The sequence below is a fragment of the Mus caroli genome, chromosome 15, assembly GCF_900094665.2.
Source record: "Mus caroli chromosome 15, CAROLI_EIJ_v1.1, whole genome shotgun sequence".
NCBI lineage: Eukaryota > Metazoa > Chordata > Mammalia > Rodentia > Muridae > Mus > Mus caroli.
In genome coordinates, this window is record NC_034584.1 from 30,901,611 (window position 1) to 30,907,967 (window position 6,357).

The following is a 6,357-nucleotide window of genomic DNA, read 5'->3' on the forward strand; positions in this document are numbered from 1 at the left end:
ATATATATATATAAAATACACACACACACACATGTATACATAAACACATATACACCACAAAGGTCACATGCCCTGTCTCTGTGTTAAGCATAGTAACATCCAGGCAGACAAGGTGCTGGAGAAGGAGCTGAGATTCTACATCTCCATCTAAAGGTGGCAGAAAAAGACTGTTCCACACAGGGCATAGCTTGAGCATAGGAGAATTCAATGCCCACCTCCACAGTAACACGCTTCCTCCAGCAATATCACACTTCCTAATCGTGCCACTCCCTCTGGGTATACGGGGCCAATTACATTCAAACTACCACAGCCATCATTATCAATATCACCACTCTTTTTTTGTTTTGTTTTGTTTTGTTTTTTTTCGAGACAGGGTTTCTCTGTATAGCTCTGTCTGTCCTGGAACTCACTTTGTAGATCAGGCTGGCCTCACACTCAGAAATCCACCTGCCTCTGCCTCCCGAGTGCTGGGATTAAAGGTGTGAGCCACCACGCCTGGCTATCACCACTCTTTAGTAAAGAAATCTAGATGTTATTTGTCCTTCCAGTCACTTTGCATGAGAATATGAAAAAGTTTATAAGCAACTAATTTTATAATTTTGGGCCTTTCCCTCAACTGTCTTTAGTAAAGTAAGAATGTTGTTATCAATGACACACACGTTAAAGAACCTGTGAACTATGACAGCTGCTTAGAAGGAAGTCCTGAAGGTGCTGTTGAGTTAGTTCTGTGGAAACACAAGGACCAGAGGCTCAATCTCTAGCACTTATGTGAAAAATCCCGAGTATCTATAGAAGAAATACAATTCTCAATTAAGGTTTTCTTTTTCAAATAATTTTCAATTAAAAATTAGAAAAACATAACACCTTGGAAAAGATATTTTAAAATTATGAAGACAATAGTCTTACGGAAGCCGCTTTTCTGTTTTACTTTTAAAATTTGTTTTTGAAACAAACTTGTCATTCCTTAGTGTTGGACAAATACAATCAGTCCAAAATACACTAAAATCCCCTTTCTGCTGGCTAATCATGAATCGTCATGCTCAGCATGGTTCGCTAGGCCACAGATGGTCGTGAGGAGTATGGTTGAGGGAGCCTGGCAAAAGTGTTTTGAATGTGGTGACGGACTTAGGTTACTAAACCCACAACACACAGTCACAAAGCACCTTTTCCGTCTTGTTCAGTGTGTAGAAATACAACTAATCGAGCCTTTTGCCAACTAAGCATAGATGTGATATTCTACATCACTGGACTGAGTTCCTAAAGTGGTTCATCTTGTCCTCCTCATCAGCGAGAGTTCCAAGAGACCAAAGGCTGTAGGTCAGCTGTACTCTTGTAGTTTACGATCTTCAGAGTTTATGAAACTCACCAATCACCCTTCCCAGAGTTTCAAACCCACTGAAAGGCTGAGCCAAATACACTCCACAGAAGTACTGATCTGACATCCACTGACATGAAATCAAGGTGTGTAGGGGAGTGGACCTCACCACAGCCAAGTGCCACAGTCATATGGCCCTGCTCCAAGTGAATGAACACAATTTTAGGCTTACGTCACCCTAACTAAAATGATGGTTATTCCATGCTGCCAACATAAAGCTACCGCATTGTTTCTAAAAATAGCTTCTGCCAGCAAAACAAACGCTGGTCTAAGCTCTGTTGTCTCCACAGGGCTTCTGTGCAGGTCCAGATCCTATATTACCACGTCGTCATATGTAACAGGTGATCTACAACTGTCTGCTTTTTAAAGCCATAATGGCCTTGGCTGACACACTAGGACTTTCAGAAGTCATAAAATGGCCCAGTTTTACTTGAAAAAAATATATAATTAGGAAAAAATAGATCTCCTATTTCTGGTGCATCAAAAGGCTTGTGCTTGGTGCTTAGCTGTATTGGCAACAGTCTGCACTGACAACAGTCCTCTGCAAATGTATATTGATTAGATGCATTTAGACATCCGTGTAAGATGCACTCTGTATGTTCATATAGTATTAGACATGGGTGGAAAAAAAGCAGTAGATATTTAATTCTTCCAGGCAGGATACATGAGTTTGCTAAAATCCTCAGCCTCCACAGCAGTATTATTAATCAGCATATTTCACTAACCAAAGCTATAAGGGTTGTAAGCAAAATTCTAGGAGCATCTAACTAGAACAGGATATGGAAGCCAAATGGAAAACATGAAAAATGTTAAGCTAGCTGAAGTCTCAGTTTAGTCTTTGAAGTCGGTTCAAGTCCTACATGCTTTAAGTCTGATGTAATCGTAAGCTGGTGGGTACAAACAAGGACTTAGAAACAGATTTTGTAACTTCTGCACATGGATCAGTGAACTGATGGCTATCATGATGATGCAGTGGCCTTTGCTGAGTTACACTTGAATGAAAATAGTCATTTCCCCGAAGGATGAAGTATCTTAATAGAGAATTACTAAGGAGAAAAGCCCTGCTTCCTCCTGAATACACCAAAGACTTCACATGTAGGTGACATTTTGTGACTCCATGAGTGCGGCTCTCCTCACAGCCACGATGCACAAGCTCTTGCATGCAAGCACATTCTTCCCATGTGATGACATGTTTGTTCCCTGTTTGTCTTGTCATTTGTCACATTCCACATTCTAGCTAACAAGAGGATGGCTTTTCTCTGCACAAGAATATTTTTCTGAGAAGAGATAATTCTCTTGATTTGAAAAAAAGAGAAAAAACGATGTTTCTATCAGGATGGGGATTTCATATACACATGGTATCAAAAGCCTGTGCCCACAATGGACAAAGTGTATTCAGTTAAAAGCACAGCTCATTAAGTGTGCTTTTGTGCCAACAAGCTTTAAGAATAAATAGTATATAAGATGAAAGTACACAGTGATTATTTTTATACTAATCCATTTAAAATATTTAGATGAAATGAGTGTTATTGCTACAGTGTTTTTCTCATTCTTTGTGTGTGTGTGTGTGTGTGTGTGTGTGTGTTGTGTTCTTGGAGACAAGGTCTCATAAGCAGCCTTGGTTAACCTCAAACAGCAACACTTCTGTTCCTACCTCCTGAGAGCTGAGATTACAGGTAGACGCCACACTCCTCAGCTATAAAGTTCAACTCTGTGAAGGACATTTATCTTCTTCTAGTGGCAAACAGAAAAATGTAATAAATAGTTCTCTAAACTAAAACAGACACAACGGTTTTAACTGGAAATATTGTAGTGTTAGTACAGTTATGATGCTAATTGGAAATCAGTTTTTTGTAGAATATGTATCAATACTATTTATCAACAATAAGATGCTTTAACTAAGAAATACATTAAAGGGATAAACTATGCTACACATAGTGCCAAGTCACCTGGTGGAAGTATTGTTACATTTAAACATGGTAGCCCACAGAAGTAAGAAAAGAATTGCTGTTGGGCAGTAGTGGCACACATCTTTAATCCAGCACTTAGGAGGTAGAGGCAGGCAGATTTCTGAGTTCAAGGCCGGCCTGGTCTACAGAGTGAGTTCCAGGACAGCCAAGGCTACACAGAGAAACCCTGTCTCGAAAAAAACCAAAAAAGCAAAACAAAACAAAACAAAACAAAAAAAAAACAAACAAAAAACAAAAAAAAAAAGCCATTGTCATGATATTTTGGAGGTAATTATAAAGTTACAGATTCTCAGACTACTGAGCATCTAAGCAAACATGCAATCTAAAATTGCAGCATGGTGGATAAATACTACTAAAGTGTATGCCAAGACATGAAAGAAAATAAAGCTAATTAGTTGAGGGAAAAACAGGGGTAGTTTAAAAGAAGTAATTTTGAAACTGAGTGTGAGTTTGGCAGTGACAAGAGAAGAGAGGCAGAGATGGGTAGGCACAGGCACAGAACTGCCACCATCTTTTGGAGCTCTAGGTGACATAAGAGTCTAGTAGGTAGTTTGCAGCTTTCCCAACCACCAGTGCAACCTTAGCCTATGTGTGAGGTGAGCCCTCATGCAGTTGTTCACTAATTATTCAGTTTTTACAGCAATCCTGGCCCAAGTTATAACCTCACCAGGAGCAAAATTGACCCTAGACACGCAGAACTGTCATATTATGGTAGCTGGGTGGTGTGTGTGTTAGTTCAAAGTGCAAGAGTCTCTAAGCTATTTGTATTAACTAAGATTCTGTAATTTTTCTTTGGTGGTTGTTTTGACAATATTTTTCTTTTCTTTTTTCTTTTTTGTGAGATGAAATTCCACCGTAAAACAAAACAACCCCTGCCCCTTGCTAGAAGCTCTACATTTGATATGTCAAACATCGTATTTTATACCCTCTTAAGATCTTAAAGGTAGGATGATAAAGAAGACAAAGAGAATACCCATGACCAAGTAGAGGAAAGGAGAGGAAGGTATGCGTACACCAAAGACTTGGATATGTGAGGAAGGTGGAATGTGTGGGTGACACTGACATCCAACCAGAGGGGCATCTGAGAGCTTGAGAAGTGGTGGAGGGTCACATGTGGTAGTCTCCCCTTATTTGTACAGAGAAGACGGGGTATGCCATACCTAGCTGTCTGTCATGGGTCAGGATGTATTCTGCCCAGATTGAGGACTGCTGTAAAAAGGGCCAGGGTGGCTGTGGGGCAGACCTAAGGGCCAGCTGAAGACTTTATGGTCAAGGTAAGAGCTCTAGACATGTTATAGGGTCTATGGGACAGCTGGGACTGAAGAGGGGTCTCAGAAGCTGTGTTTAGAATGGCAGTCATTCTCGCTGTTGCACGCGCACACACACACACACACACACACACACACACACACACACAGTATTTTTGATGTTGTTTGGTTGGTTTTGCGGTTTTTTTGTTTTTGTTTTTGTTTTTGTTTTTTTGCTTTGTTTTGTTTTGTTTGAGACAGACAGGATCTCATTAAAGCCATGGTAGTCCCCAGCTCACCTTGTAGCTGAGGATAGCCTTAAACTGCTGATCCTCCTGTCTGCACACCCAAGTGCTGAGATTACAGGCATGCACCACCTACCAGGCTTTCGCAGACTTGAGCTCAAGCCAGACAAGTCCTTTCCCAACTGAGCTACATCTTGACAATCTGGGCAAGTGCTGGGTTATGTCCCTGAGCTCCTGCAGTGGCACTGTGTTGGGGAAGAGTCTGGCAGCTGTTAATCAAGCAGTCAATTGCGTGTGCACCACAAATCAAGAGTTGCCCGCTTGATTTCATTGCCTTCAAAGGAACAGCATGAAAGCTGTGCCATGCTACAGTGATCTGATGGTGGATGGAGTTAACACTCCTTTAGGGAACTTTCTCCAACAGCACTTAACCCTTGGGTAATTTGGTGTGGGTGTTTAACTCTGGAAAAGGAAACATTATAGATGTGAATTTTTCTTATCTTTAGTTCTAAGGTTCTAATTTGAAATACAGAAATAAATTCTCACTGAGGAATACATCAAAACCTTAAAGACACATTGAAAAGTTCCAGTATCATTGTGGAAGAGGGATCAGAAAGAATTGGAAGCCAGAAGCTAGGAAGACAGGCTAGGAACCTTCAGGACACAGCACAGCCAGCCATCATGGTTGCTTGCAAGAGCCTGCCAAGAGCTAATCACAGGTAGGGGAGGGGCTCATAGGGCCTCACTGCCCTTGCTGAACCTTACCTTAGGCAGCTGATCAGTTCTGGTCATTATCTACTGTTTATCAAATTGTGCTGCTAAGGCCATCAGACTCCGATGGACACTTCTAAAACCATGGCCACATGGGTGGTCCAGGGTAAAATCAGTAGGCACAAAACAAAAGACATGGGAATGAGGAAAGGACCTGTGAGAAGAGGTGGGGAGAAGAGTGGTGGGAGGGGCTGCTGACAAGCAGAGGCTAAAACTAAACAGAATGCCCTGCATACACATGGAACATTGTCAAAGAACAAATGTATTCAATACAAAGTTCCACGGTTACATTCACAGAAGCTACACAAAATTTTGAGTTCCTTATGAACAACTAAACCATGATGTAGAGAGATTAAATAAGTTGTCCCAAGTAAGAAAGAGCAACAGATTTAGAACAGACCCAATTTCTCTAGGTTTGTGAGTGCCTTGTTGTTCTGTCTGTGCCAGGGTCTCTTGGATAGTAGGCAAAGACTCTGCTGAGCTATAGCTCTGCTTCCTTGAATGAATTTATTTAGGCAGAGATTTCACTGTTGTTGTAAACAGTACAACAATTAGAAAAAGTATACATTGTTTATAAACTCTATTTTTCAATTGTATGACAAATGAAAAGATATATTTTAAGAAATATAGCATGTCAGGTGTCGTAGCACACCTTTAATCCCGGCAGAGGCAGAGGCAGAGGCAGAGGCAGAGGCAGAGGCAGAGGCAGAGGCAGAGGCAGAGGCAGAGGCAGAGGCAGAGGCAGAGGC